The sequence below is a fragment of the Sinocyclocheilus anshuiensis genome, unplaced genomic scaffold (assembly GCF_001515605.1).
Source record: "Sinocyclocheilus anshuiensis isolate Anshui unplaced genomic scaffold, SAMN03320099.WGS_v1.1 scaffold1611, whole genome shotgun sequence".
Classification (NCBI taxonomy): Eukaryota; Metazoa; Chordata; class Actinopteri; order Cypriniformes; family Cyprinidae; genus Sinocyclocheilus; species Sinocyclocheilus anshuiensis.
Genome location: NW_015548275.1, coordinates 70,216 through 81,194, shown reverse-complemented (window position 1 = coordinate 81,194; position 10,979 = coordinate 70,216).

Here is a 10,979-nt window from a genome sequence, read left to right as displayed (position 1 = left end):
CAACCATCACAGACCAATTACAACCCATTGTCACCAGATCAGCAAGCTCCACCCACTCGTTCACTTTCCCCGGACTTCTGATTCACTGCACCTGCACCTCATCATCAGCACTCACTCACTATAAAGAGACACTTCTCCAGCACTCCCTTGTCTGGTCTCGTCCTTACGAACACTATAGACTCCTTACCTGAGACTTACCTGCCATTTGGATTCATTAGCAGTCTTCTGTCATCCATCATCTGCCCTTCGTCAGCTTCCAATCCATTCCTCTGCAAAAGTCCATTCAATCACTTCAAGCTAGATTTTCATACAATCTGCCTATTGTTATTATCTCACCAGTCTGCATGACTGTCCAGTTCCGTGCCTCTGTTCAATAAACTCTGTTTTATACAACTTACCTGTCAGCATCCTTCTGTTGTGTGACACATGACACACTACATGCAGTGTAGTGTAGATTATATGATAACATTAGTCTGCAATTTAAGATATACTTTTAATTTAAATCATTTAAACAAGCTTGTGGTTTTTTCAACTCGTGTGTTTCTGATTTCTTCATATGCTGAAAAACATATGAAGACTGTGAAACACAATAGACTTCAATTTTATGTTTTTAATAATATGTTTCTACTACTGGATTAATTTCTCACCTGGGGTCAGAGGTCACTGGTCCATCACTGAAATTAGGAGGAAGATCACGCATGGATCCGTCACTCTTCAGAGACACACAGTTGAGATCAGGAGATGAAGACCTCTCACTGCTCTCTCTGTTCTCCATAATGACAAACTGACTTCAGACCTGAATATGAAAACACAAGAGAACAAATGACACATAATATTGTGATTATGATTCCAGTGAAAACAAAGCTTAATGCTACACACACATTGACATTCAAGAGAATGTGGAGCATTCAGATGTTAAGCTGCAGCAGTTTGTGGAGGATCTTTTTCTTCTGACGTCCATAAAGTGATGGTTTACTGACTGCAGTGGAAGAACTGCACAAAGCCCAGATCTGAACCCACTGAACCCCTTTGAGATGAACAGAGACCCAGAGCTCATGACCATCGGCAGAATCTGAACTCACTAACGCTTTTGTGTCTTACTGAACATTTCACTTCACCAGCAGGAGAAAAGCATGAATCCCTGTTCAGAGGGTTGATGTGTTTCTGCTGCTGTAACGTGACATCACTGACGGCTTCTCTGCGCACAAATCAACTAACTGATGACGACATTTGATGATGATCATTTTCACGACTGATCTTTAATTGCTGAAGCGCTGGTGAAAAAGCCCTTAAATCTTAGACATGCTGCCTATTATATTTGTCAAATAGTTAATAGTTGCTCTTCCTCCACAACGAGTTTTAATGTATTCATTAATTTTTCCAGCACATTTTATTTTATTTTTTAAGTGGAAAAAGTGCCGTGCCTCTTATTTGCATATTATATTCTTCAGTCTATAGATAAATCAAGCAGCTTCTATGAGGCAGCAATCATTATTCTTGAGATATCAAACCCTAAACATGGCTTCTCAGATTAGACATTTTTGGCCAGTAAATAACAAATATACATGAAAATGCTGAGATATGGCAGAAATATTATACAGAGCTTAGATTGATGTCAGCAGCAGCTGATAATGAAGATGTGAAGAGAATTCATTCTGAATCAGTGCTGATGATTCCCGCTTCATTTCATCGCTTGTCATTTCACAAGTTCGCCTTGCAGATAATAAAGCGAGAAGAATAGTATGCGTATTTGGCGTGCTGTCCGAGGAGAGGGCTCCGAGCTCAGTAATTCTTCCCGAACCCGGGGCACTCCTCCCCTGTCCAGGGAGAGGGCTCCGAGCTCGGCATCTGCCCGAACGCAGAGTGCTCCCCCCATAGGAATCGACGGTGAGGAGTCGGGGAGGTGGAGGGATTCTGAAAGACTGGAGAGAATGAAGGTAAGGCTGCTATGATTACTTATAGTGGTTCTCTCTTGTGGTGGTTGGATAGATGATGTGATTACTGATAGTGAATTTGCTGAGCTGATTATCTGCGCGTGCTCCTCACGAAATTTGTTAATAAAACATTACATAATGATTGTCATGTAATCATGAAACTGAACTCACAGCATATAGAGATTCATATGTCATGATTCAGCACAGTATCATAACTGGAGAGAGACTGAGTGAGAGAGAAAGACAAACTGGCTGATATTTATTGCTGGAAATGCAAACATGTTATTGCAATAGTCTATTATTTTATGTTTTAAAGTGATCTTGGCGTCATCACTCAAATATTACAAAGCAGGCACTTTAATAAGACTGTGTAGAGTTTAATAGCAGAAAACACATCTGTATGTCGGAATCAAACTCTCACTAAAGCTGATCGTCTGTGAATCGCAGCACGTGCTTTCGGTTTCTTCCCCCCCCCCATCAGCTAGGCATATAGTAACTGGTATATAGTAACCTATGCTCTCAGTTGCGACCTATGCTCTCAATGTCAAATGCAGAAACGCTAATTAATGCGTTCATGACCTCAAGGTTAGATTATTGTATATGCTTTATTGGGTGGTTGTTCTGCACGCTTAATAAACAAACTCCAGCTGGTCCAAAATGCTGCAGCTAGAGTTCTTACTAGAACCAGGAAGTATGACCATATTAGCCCGATTCTGTCAACACTGCACTGGCTCCCTATTAAACATCGTATAGATTTTAAAATCTTGCTTATTACTTAAAAAGCCCTGAATGGTTTAGCACCTCAGTATTTGAACGAGCTCTTGTTACATTATAGTCCTCCACGTCCGCTGCGTTCTCAAAACACTGGCCATTTGATAATACCTAGAATATCAAAATCAACTGCGGGCAGCAGATCCTTTTCCTATTTAGCGCTTAAACTCTGGAATAACCCACCTAACATTGTTCGGGAGGCAGACACACTCTGTCAGTTTAAATCTAGATTAAAGACCCATCTCTTTAACCTGGCTTACACATAACACACTAACACATTTCTAATATTCAAATCCGTTAAAGGATTGTTAGGCTGCATTGATTAGGTCAATCGGAACTGGGAACACTTCCCATAAAACCCAATATACTTGTTACGTCGTAAGAAGACTGGCATCTACACTAATATTAGTCTGTTTTTTTCTTATTCCGAGGTCACTGTAGCCACCAGATCCAGTCTGTATCCAGATCAGATGGTCACTGCAGTCACCCGGATCCAGTCCGTATCCAGCTCAGATGGTGGATCAGCACCTAGAGATGACCGCTACAGCCCTGAATGTCAGCGGTGATCAGGACAACTAGATGAGCCCCAGAGACAGATCCCCAGTGAGGACCTTGTCTCCTAGACTGCCGCCGGGACAAGACCACGGAACCAGATGAGTCCTCTGCACAATCTAACTTTGCTGCAGCCTGGAATTGAACTGCTGGTTTCGTCTGGTCAGAGGAGAACTGGCCCCCCGACTGAGCCTGGTTTCTCCCAAGGTTTTTTTCTCTCACCGATGGAGTTTTGGTTCCTTGCCGCTGTCACCTCTCGCTTGCTTAGTTGGGGACACTTCATTTCCAGCGATATCGTCGACTTGATTGCACAGACACTATTTAAACTGAACTGAGCTGGATGATGGCATCACTGAATTCAATGATGAACTGCCTTTAACTGAAAATTGAGTGTTTACTTTTGTCATTTTGCATTGACACAATATTTTCCTATTTTGATACTGTAAAGCTGCTTTGACACAATCTGTATTGTTAAAAGCGCTATATAAATAAAGGTGACTTGACTTGACTTGACTAACAAAATAGCCTATGGAACACCAGAATAAGTACACAAGCATACACGCTTTCACTTACACACATTCAATTTACATTTCTTAAAAAGAAATGCATAAAAAATAAATAAATAATAATAAAAAATATAAAAATATAATAATAAATAAGTAAATATTTCTAAAAGTAAAAAAAATAAAAAAATAAATAAATTTGCTACAGACAGTGTTTACAATGTCTTTTTCAGTAAGGTCTACATTTCCATTTTACATAATATTTATGTATGGCTCCCATAGCTGATCAAAGTCTTTCCGTCTCCCCTTAGCAATGTAAGTTAGCCTTTCCAGTCCAATACAGTTCGATAACTCCTTTGTCCACATTTTCATAGATGGAGCATCCATACTCTTCAAGCCTAATGCAATTCTCAATTCTCATTAACCATTTATATTGAAGTAATTTAAACCTTGTATTTATTGTCTGTGTTTGTCCTTTAAGGCATGCATAGTTCCAGTCTGCCTCGTCTATATCTTCCTGTATATCCATTTTCCAGGCACTTCATTTGTCTAATGTTGATACAGTACTGTGTTTCATCATTAAATTATAGTACACAGATACGTGACCCTTACCTTCCAAATTTCCAAGTTATTTCCTCTAATTTTGATAAAGATGGTGTACAGATTATCTGTTCTTCTATTGATGAAATGTAACTTTTCAACTGTAAATACTTAAAAAAATGTTTTTTTGTGAATTGCATATTTCTGGCATAGCTGATCAAAAGAAAGTAGAACTCCATAAATCCATAATTTTCTGAAAGCCTCTAATATTCCATATCTTAAATCCTCCATCTTTATTACCAGGTGTAAATTGTTCATTACCCCAAATTGGAGTAAATTGGGATAATCTAGGCATATCACCTATATGCTTATGTACAGCATGCCAGACTGAAACTTATTTTTAAGAAAATGTTTTTTTGTGTTCTTCTTCAATGACTTAGTATCTGAAGAGTATAGGTACATTTTTAATGGTATATCTGGGATGGAGTTTTGTTCAATGTCTACCCAAGCAGGTGTTGTTGTACAGAAATAGTTTAGTGCTGAAGTCAGTTGTGCAGCCATATAGTACCATCTAAAATTGGGAAGTTGAAGCCCTCCCCTTTTATAGGGCAGATGTAATAGCTTAAGGCGAAGTCTGGCTTTTCTATCATTCCAAATAAATTGAGCAATTAGTTTAATTTTATCATAAAAGATGTTTGGTAATGGCAATGGGAGTGTTTGAAAAAAGTATAAGAATTTGGGTAGAATAGACATTTTAATTATATTAATTAGTCCGATCACGGATATTGGTAAATTTGACCATTTTTTCCAATACATCAGTAGCTCTTTCCACCAGGGGATCATAACTTTTTGAAATTATCTCATTAAGGTCGGGAGTAATTTTGACACTTGGGATACCTAAAGCCTTCTGTAGTTGTCATAAATGGGGTATTTATTGTGGGTCTACGTCTTTCTTCTTTATTAAGAAACATTAATGCTGATTTAAAGTTGTTAATTTTATATCCAGAAAATTTTTTGATTAGTCTCATCAAATTGGGAATACTACTTTTCACATTAGTAAGAAAAAATCTAATATCATCTGCAAATTAAGAGATACGATGATCCTTGTCCCAAATTGTAATGCCTGATATTCCTGTATGTGCTCTCACTGCCATAGCTAGGGGTTCGACTGCCAACACGAACAACAGTGGGGACAGAGGGCACCCTTGACGAGTGGATCGCTGCAGATTGAATGACCTTGAGATGGTATTATTAGTTAGTACTTCAACAGCCGGGTCCGTGCATAATAGCAGAATCCACTTAAGAACAGTTTTACCTAATCCAAATCTTGAAAGAACATCAGTGTTTTCTGTTTCAGTCTTTATTTCCTCCTTTGGTAGCCTATATTTCCGACTGTAAAGAGTCTGTAAATTAATCTCAACTAAAAACAGAATCTCTAGAGCTCGATATCATTAATCCTGCAATCCTGTAATCCTAAAAGATCGGATATAACACACGACAGAGACAAAATCTACAATAATATGAAATAATATCATAAACCGATAAATGAACTCACCTTAATGTGATGTTTTTTAAGTCTTCCTGACGAGTTTACTTTCGTTTTCGATACACAGGCGTGAAGAATGTGCATGCGCAGAAAGACACTTCCTTCTTCTCGGGTTTATTGGCGGTTGGCAAACAAAGAACAGGTGCATTAGCGCCACCAAATGGTGCTGGTCTGGCGTGTGGACCAGAATGTGCACTATATACATTTTTTTTTTTTTTTATTAAAACTTAGTTTGTCTAAGATGCTGAAATAATAAATTGTAACACTTATCTTCTGACTCCATTTGCAGAAAATCAATTAAATCAAAGTGTATTTTCAGCTCTCCTAAGCTTTGGATCAAAAGTCTTCTTTCTCTTTCATATATCTGACAATATATCATAACATGTTCTACTGTTTCTTCCTGCCCACAGGAATCACAGTGTTGCATTCAGTCCAGTGTGTCCAAACCTGAGCCTCGATATTACTGTCTCGTCCCTCCTGTTCCTTCCTGCATTCTTCTTCTTCTTAACAATACATTACAGCTGTAAAGTATTTTAAATTTGTGTTTTCTCTTTTGGATTACAAGGCAAAGTATTATGAATAAATGATTAATATCAAAATACATACAGTGAACTAATAGTAGTATAACATTAAATGGTTATATTAAAAACATGAATGGTTATATTAAACATTAAAGGGCTTTTGCCATGTAAGTGAGAGACATTTCAATTGAACTCAAACTGAGTAATATTGAAGTATTGAATGAAAATTGCACAACATCAGTTTCTGTTTCAGTTTCGCTTTAAATGGATTTCTTTTGGCTTGTCGTTTATATCGCTGCCTATATTTTTCATTCTTGTTCTGGTCATTCTGAATACCATTTAATTACATTTAGATTTATTCGTTTGGCAAAAGCTTTTATCCAAAGTGACTTGACAAGCTATTTATCATAAGATGGCAATAAACTCGAGAAGTGCTCGTTATACAAGCTTTCAGTCTTTGCTCAAAATAGTAAAGCTATAGGACAGGAAGAGATTTAAAGGAGAATAAGAGAACAGAAAAAGTGAAGGCATAGGCTAATTGAAAGGATTCATTGTGGAGTGAGGGGCCTCACTCTGCCAAAGCTGAAATGGAAAATGTCAAGGCTGTCTTTAACTTCAGATATGTGGACATCACTTAACATGGACGCTTACTTGGCCATAACCTGCCACTACATTGATGGGAATGATAAGCTCACCACTGTCTTGTTGGGGGTAGAGAAGTTTCCAGATAACCACACAGCTGAAAATATAGCCCTTGTAAAAAAAAAAAAAGGCAAAAAAATCAAGGCAAAGGTCAAATGCCTGGTCACAGATGCTGCAGCAAATATGATTGCTTGTGCAAAGATTCTACAAGTGAGGCCCACAATCTGCATTGCACATGCACTTAATTTAATGGTTAAAAAATCGTTCGACCAAGTTTCTGCCCTCTGTGACATCCGCACCAAGGCAAAGAAAATTGTCACCTATTTCAGATCCAGCACCGTTGCCCAAAGAGAAGCTGACACAGATGCAGCAAGGAATATGCAGACCTGCCCTTAAACTTATCAATGAAGTGGAAACACGGTGGAACAGCACTTTTCAGCTGCTTCAATGCCTATATGAAGAAAGGCAAGCAGTGGGGGCATCCCTAGCCTCTCTCAGGACAGACATCACTCCTTCATCCACAGGAGTATGAAGCAATAGAGGCAGTCCTCCGTGTGCTCTCACCGTTCCAGCAGGCTACGGTAGAACTGTCTGAGGAGAAACATGTGTCAGGTTCAAAAGTCATTCCACTGATGAAAATGATACACCATTCTTACAGGGAGAACAAATCAGGTGTTTATTTTGTATATTTATTCAGCAGTTATAAACATTCATATTGATGTTCATATTGCAAATGTGACCAAGCCATTTTAAATTGATTAGGTTAATGCACATTTCAAAAGAACTGACAGAAAACCTGACCAGACGCCTGAGAGAACATATATGGAATATAGAGTCTATGAGTGTAATGACCATGGCAACCTTGCTGGACCCAAGGATTAAAACCTTTGGGTTCCTCAATCAAAATACAATGACTGAAGCTGTTAGAAGGCTAAAAGGGGAATGTGCCACCATCATCAGAGCCCAAGAACAAACCCCATCAACGTCAAGCACTCAGTCAACAGAAACATCATCTCAACAGGCAACTAGTTCAAGTATATATTTTTTATTATTTTGGAAAAAAACTTTTGTGAATATTTCATGACATAAATATTAGTGTGTGATGCATTCACATTTGCAGTCATATTTAAAAAAGAATTCCTTCAAATTGTTTAGGTGGAAACCTGTGGCACCTGCTAGATAGTGCTGTGGATCAGAGTAAAAAAACCTGTAATGCCACAGCTGATGCAGTAATAGAGGTTGACCGATACCTAAAGGAAACTAACATACCAAGAACCCATGATCCGCTTGAATACTGGAAAGAACAAAAACGTGTTCACCCATCTATATCTGATGGCACTGCAGTTTTTGTGTACACCAGCCTCCTCTGTACCCTGTGAGAGAGTGTTCTCAAAGGCAGGGTAAATATTGTCCAAGAGGAGAAATAGGCTCTGCCCTAACACTGTAAACACCACTTCCTGCTATTGAGGACATCCAGAGGAAACGCTGTCTACGTCGAGCTCGCAGCATTCTTAAGGACTCCTTTCACCCTGACCATAGACTGTTTAACCTCCTGCCCTCCGGGAGGCGCTTCAGGAGCCCCCGGACAAGGACCAGCAGACATAGGAACAGCTTTTTCTCTACAGCTGTCTCCTTACTGAATTCTGCCCGCTGCCCCCCCTCCTCCAATTTTCCAAATTCTTTGAAGTTAAATTTATATATTCTCCTATACTAGATAAAGAAATAATACAATGTTATTACTATAAAGATAATTGTATGTCAAATACATGTCATATACAGGCGTTGTAGTCATAATTCATCAATTGCTCACTTACTGTGGGCACCCACAACATGCCTAAACAGTATTTTATTGTAATACATTGATTAATATTGACTTGTATTACCACAAATTACCACATTATGGTACATAAATATTAACAGCTTATGATTTTTTTTGTGCACTACATAGTAAAATTATATCAAAGAGGTTGGTGTTTCATCCAGTGAAGCTTCATCCCAAATATGGATGTTGTACATTTTATGATCTACTAGATGGCACTGTAATCGATACTCCAAGACTTCGAATATTTTCTTGGATCAGTTAGAGGAAAGCCTCGTAGCTCCACGAGGCTTCATTTCGCCATCACTAGTCTAGGAGAGATCGCAACACAAATAAATAGTTGGCGGTGATTGGATGTGCAACGGCAGAGGACACCCCATCTCCAGAGCCAGAATGGCTACAATAATCCAGGATGAGTTAGAACCAAAATAGAGTAGTTTTATTAACATAATTCAGAGAGAGAGAAAAGAATAACAAAAGGGTATCCATTTCAGAAGGGGGCAAGGCCACAATAACAAACTAACTCTCACAATTAACTAGCTACGCTTCAAAGAAAAGAAACAGAAAATACAACAGGCTAAACTAACATAACCAGGGGTCTGTTTCATAAAACAAGTTTACCAAATAAGCCAGGCTTATTTCAGTTAGTCTGACTTATTTTCACTTGATTTGGTTTCATAAAGCAAAATTACCATAGCTCAGGCTCAGTCACTCTGGCAACTTATGCTGGGAAAGTAACCTGGTCCGGAGCAGGCTAACTGTCAGGCTAAGCTGAGCTCCTCTAACACTGACCAATAGGAACACATTGATATTACAGCGCTGACTCTCTCACATACAACTAGTTGACTTTATTATCAGTCCAAAAATAAAAGTATACAGAAAATGCAACTTAAATAATCAAATAAATAAAAAAAATAGGCTACAACCAACTAAGGTATTGTGCCCAAAATGCAATGACCTTTTTTTTTTAAGATATATGAAAACATTTGAACACAGTTGCCACTTTCACATTCAGTTGATCAGCAGTTTCTAGCCATGCAGCCTTTCTCTGGGGTTTTATGACAGCTGTACTTCATGGTTATTAGTAGAACATTAAAACATTACAATCTAAAATTGCTCTTTAAAGAATTAAAGCATTTAAAATACTAAATTAAAAGTTAAAACCACTTAATTAAAAATGAAAATAATAGAAATCAGACTACATTTAACTGATAAGAGGAACACATTAACTCATTTGAGATAGTAGGCCTGTATTAGCCAGCTTACATTTGATTTACAGTTAATGCTATGTCAAATGAAAAAGGTGCAGCACTCACTCTTGAAGGGGTGAAAACTTTATTGATTAAAATGTACAGTTACTGCTATGATAAAAATCGTCTCAGGTTACTTGTGTAACCATGGCTCCCTGAGTAGGGAACGAGACACTGCGTCCTCTAGGGGTCGCTAGGAATACGACCAAGAGCCTAGAATCATACTAGTCTTGGCCTGTCACACAGGGGCTACCGCACGTTTCTCTTTGTATGTACTGACGGAACTGTCTCAACAGACCCCTAGCAGCAACACCCTGTTAACCTCCTGGGGTCGACAGTTCCGGCGGCGGAACTTTTTGCAGATTTGAATGTTGACAGCGAAAAGAAATAAAATGCTCCTTCATACTTGACCGTACATATAAGAGTAATACACCACGAGGACAGCCCATGGAGCGAGGAATCCAACTCCTCAGAGAGGATTAACGCTCAAATGAAAGCACCATACTCACAGTAACCCTCAAATGGTGAGGGGAGCGATGCTTCCAGTGTGTCGACAGAGACACACTAGTTGAGTGGAGCCCAAGGTACCGGGGTCTAACCAACTCAGAGAAAGGGAACTGTTCTAATAAGTAATATCTCTGTCTTATCCGAATTTAATAGGAGAAAATTATTGGTCATCCAATCTTTTACATTTTTAACACACTCTGTTAGCTTAGATAATTTAGAAGTTTCATCTGGTCTTGTTGAGAGAGATCGCTCTTACCACAAAAATGCACGCTTCAAACAAAACAGTTACTGAAGACGAAGAAGAGAATGATGTGTGCTCTCGGTGCCTATTTATACTATAGTCGCACCGGTAGTGACGTCATGGCTGTCGCCGGCCAACGAGTTGGTGTTTTTT